This window comes from Vipera berus (genome assembly GCF_964194415.1).
Source record: "Vipera berus genome assembly, chromosome: 1".
NCBI classification, from domain to species: Eukaryota; Metazoa; Chordata; class Lepidosauria; order Squamata; family Viperidae; genus Vipera; species Vipera berus.
The window spans coordinates 219,022,551-219,044,819 of record NC_138202.1 but is presented as its reverse complement, the minus strand read 5'-3'; the positions used below and the strand labels follow the sequence as shown (position 1 = coordinate 219,044,819).

The 22,269-nt window shown below is 38.3% G+C and overlaps 1 protein-coding gene across 2 annotated transcripts in view; it reads left to right on the top strand.

The window, feature by feature from the left end:
• The window catches only part of ASAP2 (ArfGAP with SH3 domain, ankyrin repeat and PH domain 2), a 93,715-nt gene that overhangs the window by 5,498 nt on the left and 65,948 nt on the right, over window positions 1–22,269 (top strand). The gene's annotated exons all lie outside the window — the stretch shown is intronic.

The window sequence follows — 22,269 nt, the reverse complement described above, 5'->3', positions numbered from 1 at the left end:
AACAATGGGTAGAACATAATGTGAAAATTCTTAAGCTAGTGTTGATTGGACTTTCTGTTAATGCTGATGACTGAAGGGATATATTTTAGTATTTATATTTAGCATATTAAAAGGGCAAGAGTGCAACAGTGCAGTGTTCTATTAAAATTTGGGAAACTGGTGTTGTTTCCAAGTAGTGTTAGTTGTATAAAAGGAAAGCAATAATCTCTCTTGCTTTGAGGCAATTTGTAAAATAGCAAAACCTGATCATTTTTCACCCAAAAAATCTTGAAGCCTCTTGATTTTTGATGGATGACATAGTTGCTAGTATCATGATTAGATTTTTTTTTACTCATATAACAAAATATTCCAATTTTCTTTCCTCACTGCTCCAGATTTCTTTAGATAGTTTCTAGATTCCTTGCAAAACTTTAGCTTGAATTATTTTGGAATGACACAGAAACCAGGCTAGTATTATAGGACAGAATTTGTATATAGGAATTTGCTTCTAATGCTTTTCTTTTTTTTAAGGCTTACAATTCAGGATTATTTTCTTTTGATACAAGTTCTTCTGAATCAGTTATATTAACTTACTTAATTTTGGGACAAGTTTAATGTTAATTATTTAATTGCTAGGAATTGTATGTAGCAGTGGTATAACATGAACAATTTAGACTACAGTTTTTAATAGCAGTGTATGTATGTGTGTGTATATGTGCATGGCAGGCTTGCAGTTTCATCTGTGGCTTTGCGTAGTTGTCTGTTCACAATAAACTACAGTAAATTATATTCAAAAGTCAATTTCATGCTGACTTTAAACACAACTGACATATTCATAAATATTTTTAGTATATTGATAGTTTTCCAAAACAGATGGGTGATCAAGATGCTGTTTTTACATTAAAAAAGGTTCTCCTTCGCAGCCCAATTCACTTTGAAAATGAAGTTATTTCTGTAGGTTTGCATCCCACTTCTGTTACTGTGAATGGCTCACACATTCCAAACCAACCAGTCAACCATTGTGGCATGGGCAAACTAGACTGATATCTTGTTCAACAAATTCTGGTTTAAAAATCCTAGCTAGCACTAAATTTGAAAATAAACAGACAAATAAAGTCACTTCAGTTGATTGTGAGCTAGGCCTCATTGCAAACTGTCCAGAATGAATGTCATAACAAACTCATTGAGAGCAGAGCCTTGTGCTCTATCACTGACCCATTGGCTAATGTAAAGAGATTTACTTTGTTGTTAGCTGCAAAGTCATGTCTGACCCATCGCGACCCTATGGACAACGTTCCTCCAGGCCTTCCTGTCCTCTACCATCTTTTGGAGTCCATTTAAGCTCACGCCTACTGCTTCAGTGACTCCATCCAGCCACCTCATTCTCTGTTGTCCCATTCTTCTATTGCCCTCAATCTTTCCCAGCATTAGGCTCTTCTCCAGTGAGCCCTTCTTTCTCATTAGGTGGCCAAAGTGAGTTTTAGCTTCAGGATCTGGCCTTCTAAAGAGCAGTCAGGGTTGATCTCTTCTAGGTCTGACCGGTTTGATGGCCTTGCAGTCCAAGGGAGTCGCAGGAGTCTTCTCCAGCACCATAGTTCAAAGGCCTCAATTCTTTGGCGCTCAGCCTTTTTGATGGTCCACCTTTCACTGCCATACATTGCAACTGGGAAGACCATAGCCTTGACTATACACACTTTTGTTGACAGGGTGATGTCTCTGCTTTTTAGTGTGCTGTCTAGATTTGCCATGGCTTTCCTCCCGAGGAGCAAGCATCTTTTAATTTCTTGGCTACAGTCCCCATCTGCAGTGATCTTGGAGCCCAGGAAAATAAAATCTGTCACTACCTCCATTTCTTCCCCATCTATTTGCCAGGAATTCAGAGGGCCAGATGCCATGATTTTGGTTTTCTTAATGTTAAGTTTCAACCCAAGTTTTGCACTCTCCTTCTTCACCCACAACAAGAGGCTCTTTAGTTCTTCACTTTCTGCCATTAGTGTGGTGTCATCTGCATATCTTAGGTTGTTGATATTTCTCCCGGCAATCTTAATTCCAACTTTTGATTCATCTAGCCCTGCCTTTCTCATAATGTGCTCTGCATATAAGTTAAATAGGCAGGGTGACAGTATACAGCCTTGCCGGACTCCTTTCCCAACTTTGAACCAATCAGTGGTTCCATGTTCAGTTCTCACTGTTGCTTCTTGACCCGCATATAGGTTTCTCAAGAGACAAATAAGATGGTCTGGTACGCCCATCTCTTTAAGAACTTGCCACAGTTTGTTGTGATCCACACAATCAAAGGCTTTATCATAGTCAATGAAGCAGAAATAGATGTTTTTCTGGAACTCCCTAGCTTTCTCCATGATCCAGCGTATGTTGGCAATTTGATCTCTAGTTCCTCTGCCTCTTCGAAATCCTGCCTGTACTTCTGGTAGTTCTCGATCCACATACTGCTGAAGTCTAGCTTGTAGGATTTTAAGCATAACTTTACTAGCATGAGAAATGAGTGCAATGGTGCGATAGTTTGAACATTCTTTGGCACTGCCTTTCTTTGGAATGGGAATGTAAACTGATCTTTTCCAATCCTGTGGCCACTGTTGAGTTTTCCAAATTTGCTGGCAAATTGAGTGTAGCACTTTTACTGCATCATCTTTTAAGATTTTGAATAGCTCAGCTGGAATACTGTCACCTCCACTAGCTTTGTTGTTGCTCAGCTTTTCTAAGGCCCACTTCACTTCACATTCTAGGATGTCTGGTTCAAGGTCAGTGACCACCTCGTTGTGATTATCAGGGATGTTAAGCTCATTCTTGTATAGTTCTTCTGTGTCATTTTGCCACCTCTTCTTAATCTCTTCTGCCTCTGTTAGGTCCCTGCCATTTTGGTCCTTTATCATGCCCATTTTTGCATTAAATGTTCCCTTCATCTCTCCAATTTTCTTGAAAAGATCTCTGGTCCTCCCTAGTCTAGTGTTTTCTTCTATTTCTTTGCACTGTTCATTTAAGAAGGCATTCTTATCTGTTCTAGCTATTCTCTGGAATTCTGCATTCAATTGGGTGTATATTTCTTTTTCTCCCTTGCCTTTCGCTTCCCTCCTTTCCTCAGCTATTTGCAAAGCTTCCTCAGACAGCCATTTTGCTTTCTTGCATTTCTTTTTCTTTGGGATGGTTTTGGTTGCTACCTGTTGTACAATGTTGCGAACCTCCGTCCATAGTTCTTCAGGCACTCTATCTATCAGATCTAATTCCTTAAATCTATTTGTCACCTCTACTGTATATTCAACCAGGATATGATTTAATTCATACCTGAGTGGCCTAGTGCTTTTCCCTACTTTCTTCAGTTTAAACCTAAACTTTGTAATGAGAAGCTCATGGTCTGAGCCGCAGTCAGCTCCTGGTCTTGTTTTTACTGACTATATAGAGCTTCTCCATCTTTGGCTGCAGAGCATATAGTCAATCTGATTTCTGTGTTGACCGTCTGGTGATGTCCATGTATAGAGCCGTCTCTTGGGTTGTTGGAAAAGAGTGTTTGCTATGACCATCGTATTCTCTTGACAAAATTCTATCAGCCTGTGCCCTGCTTCATTTTGTACCCCAAGGCCAAACTTGCCTGTTATTCTGGTTATCTTTTGGCTTCCTACTTTAGCATTCCAATCCCCCATGATGATAAGGACATCATTTTTTGGTGTTAGTTCTATAAGGTGCTGTAGGGCTTCATAGAACCGGTCAATTTTATCCTCTTCAGCACTGGTGGTTGGGGCATAGACTTGGACTACTGTGATATTGAATGGTTTGCCTTGGATTCGAACTGAGATCATTCTGTCATTTTGAGGATTGTATCCCAGTATTGCTTTTCCTACACTTTTATTGACTATGAAGGCTACTCCATTTCTTCTGAGGGATTCTTGCCCGCAGTAGTCTACCTGATGGTCATTGAATTAAATTCACCCATTCCTGTCCCATTTTAGTTCGCTGATACCTAAGATGTCGATGTTCAGTCTTATCATCTCTTGTTTGACCACGTCCAGCTTGCCTTGATTCATGGATCTTACATTCCAGGTTCCTATGGAGAAAAAATCTTTACACCATCGGACTTTCCTTTCACCACCAGACACGTCCACAGCTGAGCGTCCTTTCGGCTTTGGCCCAGTCGCTTCATTCTTTCTGGCGCTACTAGTACTAGCCCTCTGCTCTTCCCCAGTAGCATATTGGACGCCTTCCAACCTGAGGGGCTCATCTTCCAGCGTCATATCGTATTGCCTTTTGGTACTGTCCATAGGATTTTCATGGCAAAGATACTGGAGTGGTTTGCCATTTGCTTCTCCAGTGGATCACGTTTTGTCAGAACTCTCTGCTATGACCTGTCCGTCTTGGGTGGCCCTGCACGGCATAGCTCATAGCTTCATTGAATTACGCAAGCCCCTTCGCCACGACAAGGCAGTAATCCATGAAGGGGAGAGATTTACTAGGATGCTGTCAATAACAGCAAAACAAGGTAGATAGGATTTGCTTCTACTTATTTGATACGAAGTCATTATTAAACAACAGTGTTGGTCATCACCATGTAATCAGACCAGACCCAATTTTATGATCTTTTTGTGTGATTGTCATTAAGCGACAGTGGTGGTCTTGGGGGTTGGGCAATGTTAGAACTTCAAAACCAGGTTGTAAGTCTCTTGGCGGGTGGTCAGTTGTAAGTTGGAAAGGTAGCTAAGCAACTGGTTGTAAGTTGAGGAGTACTTGTAGTTGACACTGTATTTTTTGGTAATTTATGAAGGTCAGGATACAATTCATAATTAATAAATAACAAGATTTCCTAAATACCAATACCAAGGGCATTAGTGCAAATGTTATAATTCTTCTAAGCAGTCATATTTCTTTAATCCCAATTCTTACAGCTGAATCTTTAGTATTTATATCTGAATTATAGCCACCTCTCCTCCCCCCAAAATTAGAACATAGACTATGGATGTGAGAAAGCAGAGTAACTTTATTATGTGATATTTGCTGTTACTCGTTTTCCATTAAAACTGTTGGACGGTTTTTTATTATTATTTTTGTTTAATTTTCTTTGAATAGTACTAGTGAAATCTATTTTGAAAAAACTCTTTTAACAAACAACATACATTCACTAATCATTTTCATTCCTATCAATCAGATAAGCTTATTATTTGAACAAAAGAAGAAGACTGAAAATTTCATTACAATGTGTAGATCAGTCTTTTGGTTCTCCTTCCTGAATTACAATATCGAATATTGCCAAACTGTTATTTGATACAGTTTTTTTTCTGTGGAAAAGAAGATTCACAATACGCAAAAGACCACTCCAATTAGAGTTTTCAAACCTCTTTTAATTTGTATGAGATTGACTTTTTTAATAAATGGAATATAACTGTTCAGCAGGAAAAATGTTTCATTCATCTCTCCTTTGCTCAAGATAAAATTGTATCCTTATTAAAAACCTCAGTCAATCAGTGCTATGATGGCCAGTGGAGGACTTGTGTGCGTCAAATAGGAGATTTCTATTTGGAATGTAAGAAGAGTGAATGGAAAATAATATAACTTAATGAATGGAATAATAATAGTATGTTGAATGTCTGTCAAACTAAGGGAAAGGAAACAATAGATTGGAATGATGGAGGTCTGATCTTATTGAGGTGAATTGATGACTTCATTGGGGTTTTATAATGAGTAGAACAAGATTGGAGCATTTCCGGAAATTTAGCTATTGTTGAATTAAGAATGAAACGGCTAAATATCAGAAATATTTTAGTATCATATACACGTAGTCCTCGACTTACAATCATTCACTTAGTAACCATTAAAGTTACGAGACTGAAAAAAGTGACTCATGACTGGTTTTTACACTTATGACCATTTCAGCATCTCCATGGTCACATGGTCAGAGTTCAGATGCTTGGCAACTGGCATGTATTTATGACGGCTACAGTGTCCCAGGGTCATGTGATTACCTTTTGCAACCTTCTGACAGACAAAGTCAATTGAGAAGCCAGATTCTCTGAGCAACCATGTTATTAACTTAACTGCAGTGATTCACTTACCAGCTATGATTAGAGAGATCATAAAATGGAGCAAAACTCACTTAACAGCTGTCTGTCTTAGCAATGGAAATTTGGGGCTCAGTTGAGGTTGTAAGTCAAGGACCATCTATAGATAATTACTTGTATGAAAATATAAACCCACGTATTAGTTTATTGCTGCAAGACTACCACATATACAGAAATGAAAAGATTATGAAATATCCACAATGTAGGAATGATTGGTGAAGATGATGGAACTAGCAGAGATGGCAAAAATTAACTTGTTGGCTTAAAGAAAAATCAACAATTACTTTCATTAGTGACTGGAAAACCCTTATGGAGTTTTTTTGCTGAAAAAAGAAGTGAACTGGTGAATTATGGATTTCATGATTAGAAAGGGTAGATTATGGAAAGAAGAAAGGGTAAAATATAAATGCTCTTATAACTGCTGTTAAGATAATCGGAAATAACTTCTTTATTAGTTTTTTTCTTTTCCTTATTCTCTGAAATTCAAAATCTGTACGATTTTATTCTGTTGAAAACTTCTTTAATAAAATTATATTAAAAGCAAATCCACAGGTTAGTAATAATAGCATATCACGCTCCAGTGAATAGTGATAATGGAAGAATCGGTGATGAATGTTAGGGGAATGCAATCTCATGGAAAATACTCTGTAAGGTGAAATGATGGGAAAATTCAGAAAAAGTGATTGAACCATTCCAAGAATGAATTAGAATAGTAACTGGGGAACACCTACTTAAAAAGGGGGTCTGTTTCAAATACTTGGTTTATTTCCAACAAAGGAATGATATAAATCTAAAATCGTGATTTATTGGATTGTTTCTGATGAAAGATTCAGAGAATAAAAGGAAGACCTGTTGGCCTTCTAGAAAGGGTTGAAATTCTGCTTTCCCCCCAGGTATTTGTCCAGGACAGTAGATGAGCTCATTTCTGGGATTCCATGTCTGGCTGGCCTCAGAAATATTTTTTATTTATTTATTTTTGTCTTATGCTTACCTATAATTATTGTTTTTTATTGGTTTTTAGTTGATATATGCTACCTTGAATCACAGTTATTTGACTTGGGGGGGAGTATGTAAATCTAAATAAATAGAACAGATTATCCAAGATGCTGAATATGGTAGACGTTTTTTGATAGTGTTCTGAGTAGGTTTGAGAAATTTATTTATTTAACATCTGGCAAAAATGTAAAAAAAGCACATCACAATTACATTCTCAATGAGCAAATAGGAAACTCTTTATTTACAAATTCATAGACCATTTATATAGTCAATATATAATGGAGTTGCATTCAGAAACGCGTCCCACCAGGCTCAAGGTTGACTCAGCCTTCCATCCTTCCGAGGTAGGTAAAATGAGGACCCAGATTGCTGGGGGCAATAAGCTGACTTTGTAATAATGCCGCTTGGGGGGGGGGCGAAAGCCCTAATAATAAGCAGGCATATACATAGAATGAAGGCTATTGCTAAGCACATTGATTTGTGCTTTAGATTGTAAGCCGCCCTGAGTCTTCGGAGAAGGGCGGGATATAAATGGGATTAAAAAAACAAAACTCTGAGGTATCCTTGATATGCACTTGAGAGTTCCACAATATGTTGCACTGTCTGCTTTGGAGCACCACAGCTACATCCCAAAGAGGATAGCTTTCCCCATTTATGGAGGAGTCTAGCGCACTCGCCATGTAACACTCTGGAGAAGCAGTAGAGGGCTCTTATTGCATCCACACCTCAAGCAGATTGCAGTTGTTGTTCAGCAAGTTTCTGGCTGTCCCAATAGGTGGATGTCTGGAGCAAAGCCTATTTATAGCATCAGGGATATTGGCAGGTGAATATTATTAATTATTTTCTTACACGCTCGGAGTAGAGCATTTTGTACATGGGCTGGAGGAATATGAGTAAAATCTGGTAATCAGAAAGTTGGGGTAGATCTTCTTGTGCCCAATATGATGCACATAGTGTGATTCAGCTGTGTGTGGATTGGTCTGTTATGGCTTCTGTTTATCTAGATTGAGGAACAGTATTCTGCTGCTGAAAAGACAAGGCCAAGAGCTGAAGATCGCAAGGTGGAAGCAGAGGAACTTCAGGCAGACCACACAGTTTTTGATGGATGTTATTTCTTGATTGCAGTTAGGCTGCCATCTTCTTGAGATGTTCTCTGAAGAACAATGTTTTTTTGAGAGTTACCCCAAGGTATTTTGGTGTTTGTTATGAGCAAGAAAAGTATTCTCAAACTGTATATTTAGTTCATGGTGGGCCATCTTGTTGTTGATGTGGAAGCACCTTATTTCAGTCTTACTTGGGTTTGTTTGAAGTCATTGGTGAAAATATTGAGAAAAAAATTATAAAGAAAGAAACAGAGTGGAAGAAACTAGAGTGACAGTGTAGCAACTATAGGAAGAGAAAGTACAAGTTCTATATGAAAAAAATGTAGATTAATTTTCCAACAGAGTGAAGGGAAAGTAGACATAAGGAATGAGGAAGTGAAAACTGCTTGGAACAGTGAGAAGGTTATAGGTGAAAAAAAATGCAGATTCAAGAGTGCTATTCTTGTTTGGAAGACTGTAAAAGTGCCCCGTTGACTGACTGGGGAAGCTAGCAGAGAAGCTTGCAAATGGTGATCACCAGTAGCTAGCAACTGGTTGTTAGTGCAAACAGATTGCCAAAGGGCAATCTGACGGGGGTGGGGGTGGGGGGTGGTTTACAACATTGTACAATGGCCAGAAATGCTGTACGGGCCAGAAAACCTCCTTTCTAACCCTATGGAAACTACAAACAACTACAAACAACAGTTAAAAGTTGTGGACTATCTTTACTTGTACTTCATATAAGGGAATAAATAATTGAATTGCAAATCAAAAATATGAAGGCAAATTGAATTAGTTGAGAGGAATGGCAAGCACGGGAAGGTCATGACTAAATCAAATTGATAAGAACCTGAGAAAAAGGTGAAAAGTTTAAAAGAAAAGGTACTATATGAATCCATGTATGGATGTGGTAGAAGTAAGGATGGTCTGAAAAAATGATAAATGATGTTAGTGTAAACTAGATATATGAAATATTTCCTTCAGTTTTTTAAACTCATGCCTTTAATTTATTTGCCTTTATATATTAATTATTATTATTTATTTGTTCTACATCCCTGTCTGTATTTTGCATAATGTTGCTTACCTGAAAGAGAATGGTATTATGGGTTTCTAGGTAAATATGTATGTATGATGATAATTAGTATTAGTATTTCTAGTATTAGAAAATAATAATGAGTACAATAAACTTCCTGCAGTAATACGGTAACCATTCCAAATATTCTCCAAAAGTACTGATTTTCTCAAAATTCAAGAAATTTTGATAGCTATTGGTAGTGTAGCCAGAAAAGAGGATAATGCTCATATTTATCAAAGAGACCTGTCAGATAGTCTGTCAAATAATTTTCAATCACACCTGTTAAAATTTCAGTCCTTTTTCAAGTTACCTTACCTAACATTATCTGCTGCCATCATTTTCAGCTGCCAGAAACCATCTTAGCTCAGTGGTAAAGCACGTGTGGTGAAACCCAAAAAACCCCATGGTTTTATCAGCAGGCCTTGGGACCTCGAATGGAGAAGGAGCTAATCGAATGGCTCATTTGATCACATTGCATGAGAGGTGGAGGTGTTTTTTAAAATGAGTTTTTATTAGGTGGTAGATTTTTTTAAATGTTGGTCACCAATGTGTGAGTTGAATGGCTATATAGATTTGTTTAATAAACCAACCAAGAAACAAGCAAGCTTTACTTGCATCAGTGTTCAGGTGATATGTCAGGTTGGGAAGTTCCTCACCTGAATCCTTGTAAAGCTGTTGCTGCTCAGGGCTGACTGTAGATAAGCCGGTGGCTTGACTTGCTATTCTGTAATAGCAAGAGTGGACCTGAAACAGAAAATAACTTTTGTTTTGAACTTTGAACTAATACATTTGCTCTGGAAGTTCTGCCAAATCATTTCAGATCAGCTGGAGTTTGGCAGAAACAAAATTAAGGGAGATGACAGAATGATTTACAGCAGGGGTCTTCAAACTTGGCCCTGCCTGGCTGAGGAATTCTGGGAGTTGAAGTCCACAAGTCATAAAAGGGCCAAGTTTGAAGACCCCTGATTTACAGAGTGAATAGGGAAGATTAGTAGTCATTGCCTATTATCTCTCAATGCAATATTCCCACCAGCCCACCTCCCCCATGTTTGTCCCCAAGCCTTCCTTCTCTTAACTACCAATGTCCCAGTGTGGCTTATCTCTTGCTCCCAGCCTGTTCTTCCTAGCACTTTCCCTTTTCTCTCTGTCCTCACATCATACTAGCCTTTGCAACTTTTCTTCTCTGTGGTGGTGACAGTGCTCTTCCAGTCTGACATCAGCTATTAGACCAGACTGGGATTCTACTACTGGAATCTTTCCAATCCCTTCCTTTCTCTCCCTCCTCTCAGCTGTCAATGAGCTGATTTCCTTTTCTTCCCCCATTAATTGTGCTTAGAACAAATGTATTTTGGCCTGCGCCATATTTCATTCCATGCACGTACCCCAAAATCCAAAATACATATGCTTCAGTTCAGCCATGGATCTTCCAAATGCAGCTGTTGCACCATATAGAATGGCTTGGGCATAGAAAAGTTTGCACATCTGTATAACGTTCTCTTTTTCTCTTAATATAATTGCTAGTTGCACCAGGAAGATAGAAGAATTGTATGGTTTGAGTGAGATAACTTGAGATAGGTAAAGATTGACTCCTTCAGGAAAATAAAGATTGTAAAATCAGACTATGGCTGTTCTAGAAAGAATAAAGGGCTTGCTTGCTTTGTTAAATTCTCAAAATCAAAACCTGAATTTGAGTATTGTCCTTTCTGAGATACTCAAATCTGGGGTTCACATATTGGGCTAACACTACTGTAATGTGATTTATTTGGGTTTTGCATGACATATGAAGCTGTTGACTATAGTTTATAAACTATTGTTTATGGAATGCACAACTGCTATTGTCTTAAGAGTTGCACTCAGCTTCGCACATTCCAGAGATAAGGTCTAGGTTCCCAAGTAGACCCAGTTTTGCTATGTTAGTTGTTAATCAGTTGCAGGCTTAAAGCATCAGTTTTTCCCTTAAATATGACATTCAACACAAACAAACACAAATGACTGAATTATTTTGGACTCACTTCACTCATAAATTCTTGTCCTGTAGAAGAGATTGAGTCCTTCAATGTGTACCTCTGATTTCAGTTTATATGTGAATCAAGCTAGTCTGGTTTGCTCAATAAGTCATAGTTACAATAAATCAGTAAATCATGTTAAAACACATTATTGCAAGATGACTTATGTTATGGTAATTTGGACCATAATTCTAAATTATGTTTAGTGGAAGCAAGAGATGGCAGCCTTCTTTAGGAACATGTATTTATTTAAGTCATTATTAGATTCATATCTTACTTTTTTTTGCACAGTTCCAGGCGGCATATGTAATGCTCCTTCTCATTTTCCCTAAAACAACAATGTTGTGAGTAGGCTGGGCTAAGACAGTGACTGACCCAAAGTCACCCAGCCATTTTTCAGTCCAAAGGGAAGATTTATATCTCACAGTCTCCCAATTATCTAGCACCAGCACCTCAACTGGCAATGTTAGGATAAGATCATTCAACCCTTGCTGGTTTTGTCAATCATGATAAAAGAAATGTTTTAGAAGATTTCCTTCAGAAATCTTTTTATGTATGGAACCTAAAACAAACCCCAGACTCTTGTAAGAGAAAGCTTTGTTAATTGGTCACTTATTGTTCAAGGGGAAAAAATAGAATGAGAAAATATGAAGCATATTTTCCTGTTACTGGGTCAGATGTAGATTTTGGAGCAACAAATTAAGTCATCCGATAACTAACTTAGTGGATTATCTCTGTTGTTTTTCAGCTGACCACAGGTTCTGAATCAGAAGACAGTCTTAATCTATTATGTGACAAAATAGGTATACAACTTGTCCCCTTTTCTTCTGTTAGACTTTGCTCTCATTTTAAGACATGCTGCAAGTAAAATTAACTTTTATACTTTTTTAAAGAGGTGTCTCTGACTACTTAAAATATTTTCCCCTACAAATCCATTTGGCTAAACCATGGAAATAAAATAAATTTCTGTCAGGTTCCTCCATTAAAGTGATTGTAAACAATGTTTTTTTTGTAAATTTCAGTTGACTTGCTTTTTTTATAATGTACAAATAACTTTTATTAAAACTTACAAAGCCACCGGTGAAGATATTCTTGAATTGAAAAGTATCTAGAAATGAAGTGCAAACCTACTATTTACATACACAGCATTCCCTACCTAACAACTTCCCATTTTCTGCTCATTTAGAGTGAGAACATCTGCACATTTTGAAGCAAAAAAGACTCTTAATAGTCAAGTTGAGCAATATAGTCATCTTGCTTTCCCTTAAACTCAGAATAACAGTGAAGGGTTGGATTTTGATACCTTAATCTTACACTGTACAAGATTTCAGATGTCATTGCTACTTGGTGGAAGAAAGCAGGCAATTGGTGAGAAATGAAGGGTGTAGATTGATGACCAGAAAGAATATATGTGGACAGTTGTTGACAGATGTGTCCTAGATGCTTAGAGCTGTTACCACTGAAACCTTGCTTACATAGGGAGCAGTGTGTCTTGACTAGCAGGCTATATAGTTGATTTATACTTGTCTGTATGTGGAATTTCAACACTAATTGCTGAGAAGCAGAATCAGGTTGGTGACTGAAGAATATTCTTCATAGGAGAAGGACCAAAGGAATCAGACATAGAATTAAGACAGTGCTGGGAAACCTATAACACATGTGCCAAAGACGACATGCCTGACATATAGGGGAACATGTTAGTATTCAATACATGACAAAAACTATTTTCAAAAGCATGCCTGCTTTTGAGTAATTTGGGGGGACTGTGGAGGGTGCATGAGAATGTGGCATGGTCTTGCACAACCTCCAAACATTTACACTGTCACATGGCCTCCAGACCCTCTTCAAATGAGTTTGTTTTGCTTCTATTTCATTTTTGTAATTATTTGATTTTTTTAATATAATACACAGTGCCACATATGATTGGGTTGTATTTTTTAAAAGATAAATTAATATGGAAAGAATTTTTTCTCTCTTGTTTTGTGGGTAGGGTAAGTGGCACATCAGCAGATTCAGTTTAGGGGTATTCCAAATATTTGTCATGCCAAGCCCAAAAGGTTCACCATCATTGCCCTAGGACAGAGGTCCCCAATCTTTTGGGCGTCAGGGACCGGTGCCATGGAGAAAGGTTTTTCTACAAACTAGAGGGGATGTGCTTGTATGTGTGGCCTGCTTGCTGACATGCTGTGGACCAGTGTCAGTCCACGGACCCCTGCCCTAGGAGATAACTATCTCCTCCTAGTAAGAAGAAACAGCATTATGACCCACTTGTTCTTCCTTGTGAGTGAGAACATTCATTCATTTAGTTCACAAGAATACTTACTGTTCTTGCCATGTGAAAAGTCAGCAGGGAGAAAGGAAGTGGACTTGCTCAAAGAATCATCTGGTGCAGAGGCAAAGCTATTTGGGAGCAGGCTGGTGCTGCCAGTCAGAATACATCAATTCTAGCTGTGTTCAGCCTCATCAAGAAGCTGAGAGCTGTTTGTATTTAAGGTCCTGTCTGAGAACAGCCTGGAATCGGAACAATTCTCCACGGTAGCTCAGCCTGGTATGCCGTGTTGCAGCAACCTTTTATGTTATCTAACCCCTGACACAAGCCTTTCTTAGAAACTGGAAGACGTACCCTGCTTTACGGGTGAGCTTTCACTACAAGAACTTTGGTCCCTAAGCAATGTGGTTGTTAAGTGACTCATCACATAATCAGACCTGATTTAACTCATTTTTACCACAGTCATTAAGTGAATCACATGGTTGATGAGCGAATGCGGCTTCCCCAATTGACTTTGCTGATTGGACAACAGCTGGGAAGATGCCAATTGTATCGTGTGACCCCCATTTTCCGCAGTCATTGCAAATGTGAGCCAGTTGCCCAGCGCCTAAATTGCAATCGTGACTGAGGGATCATGACATGGTAATTTTGAGGACAGATCATAAGTCACTACAAAACAGCTGTAACTTTGAACTGTTGTTAAATGAACAGTCATAAATCAAGGACTATACTGCCTTTGAATTCAGACTGTATTTATAATACTTCCTCTGTCCTAGCAATTGCAAATAAACTAGCCTTAGAGGGTCAGGAGAATCTGCAAAAAGTAATGCTTTTATTGTTGTTGTTGTTTTGAAAAAAACTTGCTACTTCTCACCCATGCATATAAGGTGAGAAGATACTTCCTGTATATGAGGGAGGGAAACCACATAGAAAGTGTGGATGACTGACTGTATGGGGGGAAAGCATGTTTTTTTGTTATTTTTGTTAATCTTCATAAAGTTATTACTTGACTATAAACTGAAGGTATTTTTCCCCATGAACTGCTATATTTTTTATAGATAAGAGTTGTGAATGTGGAGTTGAAAAAAGCTGTAGCGCAGAAAGCATACAAATTAGGATTGCATTTGTCATACTCAAAATAACAATAAGGTTTCTTGAATAGCCAGACATCAAATTTAATTTAATTTAATTTAATTTAACGGCAAATAACACTGTACTCTAAATTTCATGTCTGGAGTGAACATTGTATGGATTATATGTTATGCTTATTACTATTGAGTTTGAAATTCAAAGCTTTTACATTGGAATATCTGTTCAGACTATAACTGAAACATCTTTGTCAGAGGTAAGGTTACTGTGGAAACTGTAACTTCTAATTATGGCTAATTAACCAGAACAGCTTACAGGAGTATTGTTGTACTTAAATTTGGCAGCAAGAAATAACCTACTACACCTGCACATGTCAGTCTGTGTGATTTATTATACTTTAATGATTATTTTCTAGATTTGTTTGAAACATTTCACAGAAACTGACATCATAGCAGTTAGTAGAAAATGGATCTACAGACCTGGTCTTCCACTGGCATGTAAATTATCTGATATCCAGCTATGTCTTTCAGTGACCCATAAGATGAAGTCAAAGAGAGTCCCTGTAAAAATAAAGCTTATCTAGATACTCCATCTCTGTGGCTTCTTTAGGTTGTCTCTCCCCATGTCATGCAAACAATGAAAGGGGCAGAACTGGTGCAGACAGCTGAATCTCCTTTGAGTTTGTCCAGATTGATTCTGACTGTGTCATACCATTGATTTTTAGTTTTTTTTCCCATCCTCCTAAGGGCAAAGCAGTAAAAAGGCAAGAAATGTTGAGGAAAGTGACAGTGAATAATCAACACTGTGGTTGTTCAGAGAACCAAAGAGAGTCACTTTGATGTTAAGACAGCAGGCTAAAAACGAGGAGATGTTGAAATATGATTGTTGACCGGCCCAGTTGGTGTTCAGATGGGTAAATTGACTGAGGAAAGAATTACAGTATTAGTTTCATTTGTATCATGCAAACAGGACTGTTGTACAGGTAATCCTCGACTTATGACCACAATTCAGTTTTTTTCCCATCCTCCTAAGGGCAAAGCAGTAAAAAGGCAAGAAATGTTGAGGAAAGTGACTGAATAATCAACACTGTGGTTTGAACCAAAGAGAGTCACTTTAATGTTAAGACAGCAGGCTAAAAACAAGATGTTGAAATATGATTGTTGACCGGCCCAGTTGGTGTTCAGTTGGGTAAATTGACTGGGAAAGAATTACAGTATTAGTTTCATTTGTATCATGCAAACAGGACTGTTGTACAGGTAATCCTCGACTTATGACCACAATTGAGCCCAAACTTTCTGTTCCTAAGCAAGGCCATCGTTAAGTGAGTTTTTCCCCATTCTGTGACCTTTTTTGCCACAGTTATACGAATCACTGCACTTAAGTGAATTATGCGGTCGTTAACTGAATCTGCCTTCCCCCATTGACTTTTGTCTGTCGGAAGCCAGCTACGGAGATTACAAATGGAGATCACATGATCCCACGACAGGGCAGTTGTCGTAAATTACATGCCAGTTGCCAAGTGCCTGAATTTTGATCACATGACCATGGGGATTTTGCAAGGGTCGCAAGTGTGAAAAACACACGTCACTATTTTCAGTGCCATTGTAACTTTGAATGGTTGTAAGTCGAGATATTCCTGTAATGGTTTGTGTGACAGGAGAGATGCAACAAAGAAATAAACTATTTCTTCAGTCGAACCATCCTGTGATTCACTAGTGTAATCAATTTGTATTCATTTAAGAAATGTAAAAATGTGGATGTATTAAAGCTCAGTCCTAAGTCATTTTTTCAGTACCACTGAAATTTCAAAGTAGTAATTAAATGAATGGTCTTTCATCAAGAACTACCTGTAAGTTGAATATATTCCACCATCCCATTGCTCCTTGATTAAAAAAAAATTTTCCTTCTAGTTTCTTAATGCTGGGAGAAGAGCTTTCTGATTGACAGACATCTTTGAGATATTCATGTTTTTAGGATGTCTGGCTTTTATTTTACATCCTATTTATGGCCCCAATGTCTGTGGTGCATTTTTGAACATGTTCAATCTTACCCTATTATTGTTTCTGGACTACCATATTTATAGTGAAGACTTTAATACTCTGAAAAATTACATTTTCTAAGGTTCATGCACTTTTTATGGTTACAGTGCATTTTCAAGATACCAATGTAACTGTAAATGGATGTTTCTTAATGCTCTTCTAATGAGATTTCTTCATTCCCACATTTCTGGGAAAATGGGATGATAACTGGGTGATAAGGTAAGGTGATTGTTCTTCTTTATCTATGAGTTCATAGTGAATAGGATTGCATTATACTGTAAGCATATAACTAGATTTGAATTGGAGTACTGGGATGGATTAAAACTGCAGTTTGAGATTTTTTTGTTTAAAAAAAACCTTGATTTTCCTAATATTGATTATTGATTAGCACCAGGTTGCATTGCTTGCAATGATAAGTAATGGTCAATCTAAAGCTCTTGAGCTTTTCTAAAGTTAGATAAGTGAAAAGCTTTAAATATTTATTTTTTTATCATTTATTATTAAATTTGTTTGCCGTCCATTGCACCATTTATATGACCTGCTGTGGTTCAATTAACCTTTGCTAAGCACATTGATTTGTGCTTAGATTGTAAGCCGCCCTGAGTCTTCGGAGAAGGGCGGGATATAAATGGGATTTTTTTAAAAAAACAACCTGTCAATCTACGTAGAATCAAATTTTCTATTAGAACCCAGTATGTATGTCAGGGCAATAGTGATCTATACTGGACTTGACTTTGTTGTGTAAATAAGATTAGTGTGCCTTTTACTTGTAGTATAGAATGGTAATAATAAACATGTTAATAACAGTCTCAGTGAATAATAATAATAATAATAATTTATTTGTTTGTGGTCACAGACCAAAATACAAGTACAACAAAAGAAAAACATAGAGAAAGTAAAATCATAGACAATTGGACACCAGAAGCCTTGGCTGAGGAGAATTACAATGTTCTCCTCTGAGTCTCAGTGAAAGTAAATCTTTCTAAATTCAGTAGGTTGTACAATACCTGAAGTTTATAGTTTCTGTAGATCTATAGCAATTCTGCTCAGTTTTAAAAAATAAATTAAACTTAAAAATGAGTTAAAAGTACTTTTTGTGATAGAAAGGGAAGGATATTAAAGTACTATTGATACAAAATTGAAATGCTGCCTTTTTTAGTTTAAAAATGTAGTGATATACCTGCATATAATAATAATAATAATAATTATATAAACAAAATACAGATAGATCTGTTTAAAACAGAGGATCAGATGATGTATCATGTAGTAAAGCTTGATATGACATTTGGGAATTAAAAAAAATACAAACATGTGCAAAACAATGCTATTTTGTCTTCTTCTGATCAAGATTTTGTGATGAACCTTACAGAACCACATTGGTGAGCAGAGATTAGTGCCAGAATACAAAATGACTTCTGACATTCTACGTCTCATTGACACTTGGTGGAAAACAAAAGACAGTGAATTATGAAGAACATTGATTTGAAAGTACTCTAGAATATGTACAGTCATGGCCGAAATTTTTGGCACCCCAGAAATTTTTTCAAGAAAATCAAGTATTTCTCACAGAAAAGTATTGCAGGAACACATGTTTTGCTATACACAGGTTTATTCCCTTTGTGTGTATTTGAACACAACAAAAAAGAGAGGAAAAAAAGCAAATTGGACATAATGTCAAACAAAACTCCAAAAATGGGCCGGACAAAATTATTGGCACCCTTAACTTAATATTTGGTTGCACACCCTTTGGAAAAAATAACTGAAATCAGTCGCTTCCTATAACCATCAATAAGCTTCTTACACCTCTCACCCAGAATTTTGGACTACTCTTCCTTTACAAACTGCTCCAGGTCTCTCTTATTGGAAGGGCGCCTTTTCCCAACAGCAATTTTAAGATCTCTCCACAGGTGTTCAATGGGATTCAGATCTGGACTCATTGCTGGCCACTTCAGAACTCTCCAGCGCTTTCTTGCCATCCATTTCTGTGTTCTGTACCAGCCTGCTACCGGCCTTGCAGAAAAGGCAACCCCTTTACAGACGGCAAAAGGCTGGAATACGTCTGCCAAATTTATTACAAAAACAAACAAAACATGAAACAAGATACCGGAGCTTTGAAACACTATCGGAGCGGTTGCTTTCAGCAAACCAGCCCTCCCCCAAACATTCCCTTTATAAAGAGTTCAGGGCGTGGCCTCTCTTTGCCTCCTTCCGAGAAGTCCCACAGCCTTCCTCTGCTTGCTCCTACTTGACTGCCTCCTGCGTCGGGCGTCCTTGAACAGGGCCAGCTGTGGGTCATCTTCATCCACACTGTCAGGCTCACACAGCTGGGTCTCCACCAGGTAGGAGGGGCCTGGCTGGGGGCTCTGCGGAGCCTCAAAGCCATCATCAGCAAGTTCTTCAACACCCCCCTCCTCCCCCTCATCTGAGTCATCCGACCCAACTGCCGAACCCACAGGCTGACCCTGAATCACAACATTCTGGGTGCTTTTTGACGTATGTTTGGGGTCATTGTCCTGCTGGAAGACCCAAGATCTCGGACGCAAACCCATCTTTCTGACACTGGGCTCTACAGTGCGACCCAAAATCCTTTGGTAATCCTCAAATTTCATGATGCCTTGCACACATTCAAGGCACCCAGTGCCAGAGGCAGCAAAACAACCCCAAAACATCATTGAACCTCCACCATATTTCACTGTAGGTACTGTGTTCTTTTCTTTGTAGGCCTCATTTCATTTTCGGTAAACAGTAGAATGATGTGCTTTCCCAAAAAGCTCTATCTTGGTCTCATCTGTCCACAAGACGTTTTCCCAGAAGGATTTTGGCTTACTTAAGTACATTTTGGCAAACTGTAATCTTGTTTTTTTATGTCTCTGTGTCAGCAGTGGGGTCCTGGGTCTCCTGCCATAGCGTTTCATTTCATTTAAATGTCGACGGATAGTTTGCACTGACACTGATGCTCCCTGAGCCTGCAGGACAGCTTGCATTCCTTTGGAACTTGTTTGGGGCTGCTTATCCACCATCCGGACTATCCTGCGTTGCAACCTTTCATCAATTTTTCTCTTCTGTCCACGACCAGGGAGATTCGCTACAGTGCCATGGGTTGCAAACCTCTTGATAATGTTGCGCACTGTGGACAAAGGCAAATCTAGATCTCTGGAGATGGACTTGTAACCTTGAGATTGGTGATATTTGTCCACAATTTTGGTTCTCAAGTCCTCAGACAGTTCTCTTCTCCTCTTTCTGTTGTCCATGCTTAGTGTGGCACATGCAGACACACAATGCAAAGACTAAGTGAACTTCTCTCCTTTTTATCTGCTTTCAGGTGTGATTTTTATATTGCCCACACCTTTTACTTACCCCAGGTGAGTTTAAAGGAGCATCACATGCTTGAAACAATCTTGTTTACCCACAATTTTGAAAGGGTGCCGATAATTTTGTCCAGCCCATTTTTGGAGTTTTGTTTGACATTATGTCCAATCTGCTTTTTTTCCTCCCTTTTTTTGTTGTGTTCCAATACACACAAAGGGAATAAACCTGTGTATAGCAAAACATATGTTCCTGCAATACTTTTCTGTGAGAAATACTTGATTTTCTGGAAAAATTTCTGGGGTGCCAACAATTTCGGCCATGACTGTATATGACTATGGTGAAATATCCATTTGGTTGCAGAATTAAGCTTGAGACAAATGTCTGTGCTTCTTTGAAACTAATAGAAAAGGGCCCTAAAAAGCATTAAAAAGGAGTGCTTTTCACACAAGAGCAGAAAAAAGACAAAGAGCAAATTCTATTAAAACATGTAAAAGCTGGTTTTATTAGCCACTCAATTATCTTAATAGTATCACAAACAAAGAATTCCACTGCAACTATTATTGTTTAAAATATATTAAGAGAAATTAGTAAAAACCGATACCCAAAAACATAAGGCATGTTTTTACAAAGCAGCCATGATGGCTTTGTTGAAAACTCCAGGGTTTTGTTATTTTATTGCTTTTGTTTGTTTCATCCTGTTTTGTAATGAACTCAAGTTACTGAAATAACATAACATAGCCAGCAGGGTTTGGTCATCATTTGAATGCTTACGACATTCTGGGTAAAAGAAAAAAAAGCATGTACAGTTATTGCCATTTGTGACTCTGTGACACAAATCTTGTTAAACCCTTGAATAAACGTTGAGAATAACATTGATATATTGCTTTATGTTGAATATTAAATTATTGTGCCCATGCTCAGTGATATGAATTGTTTCCTGTAATATTTTGAGTTTTGTAATGTTAGAGCGTATCACTATTATTTTTTTTCAGTTTGTAAGTGATACTTATTTTTGCTAGGATTGTAGTTTCTGAGATAAGATTCTGATAACTAAAGAATGGAAGTCTTGCAAAATATTATTTTGGATTTTCTGCAGTTTAACAAGCAACTTTTTTGCAGTTTAACAAGCAACATAAATTACTTTAAATATGAGATGAAAAAGAATGCCATCTGGGCATTCTAAGCTACCTAGACTACTGATAACGTTCTTATATCTTCCTTCCCAATACATTTTGTGAACTCCGTACTGACATTGTTTGTAGTCTGTTGTATATGTAGCATTTTGAATATGTAGCACATTATGCATTTGACATGTCAGTTTTGTGTACCTATTTTAAATGGTGCATGGTAGCTTCTTGCAGTAGATTTTCTTCTCTGTACCTAATGTGGGCTTGTTCTATTTTACTGTTCATACATGGTGGTGATAACCTATAAAGCCCTAAATGGCTTGGGTCCGGGATATCTGAGGGAACACCTGCTGCCGGCATCAAGCTCCCTTCGTCCTGTGCGCTCCCACAGGGAGGGTCTTCTCAGGGTACCGCCGGTAAAAGATTGCCGGCGGATAACACCCAGGGGGAGGGCCTTCTCTGTGGGCACGCCTGCCCTCTGGAACCAGCTGCCCGTGGAGCTTTGGACTGCCCCCGACCTCCGCACATTTCGCCGGGACCTGAAGACCTGGCTCTTTGAGCTTTCTGGCCTGGACTGAGAGTATTAATTGGGGTTTTAATTGGATTTTAATTGGGGTTTTATATTTATTCAAGGTTTAAATGTAATCATTTTAACTGTTCTTAATTTTTGTAATTGTTGTATTGTTATTTTAAAAACCTTGTGAACCGCCCTGAGTCGTACGGGAGAAGTGTGGTAAAGGTAAAGGTAAAGGTTCCCCCGCACATGTGTGCTAGTCGTTTCCGACTCTAGGGGCCGGTGCTCATCTCCGTTTCATAGCCGAAGAGCCAGCGCTTGTCCGAGGACATCTCCGTGGTCATGTGGCCGGCATGACTAGACGCCAAAGGCGCATGGAACGCTGTTACCTTCCCACCGTAGTGGTCCCTATTTTTCTACTTGCATTTTTACGTGCTTTCGAACTGCTAGGTTGGCAGAAGCTGGGACGAGTAACAGGCGCTCACTCTGCTACGCGGCACTCGGGATTCGACCCGCCAAACTGCCGACCTTCCGATCGACAAGCTCAGCGTCCTAACCCACTGAGCCACCGCGTCCCTATTGAAGTGTGGTATATAAGTCTAATAAAGATAAAGATAAAGATGGTGGCATGATCATTATAGCCCCATACCATTTCTTCAAGAGGACATTTAAGATGTTCTTGGAAGCTTCTAAGAATCATTTTCATGTTATTAGTGAAAAAA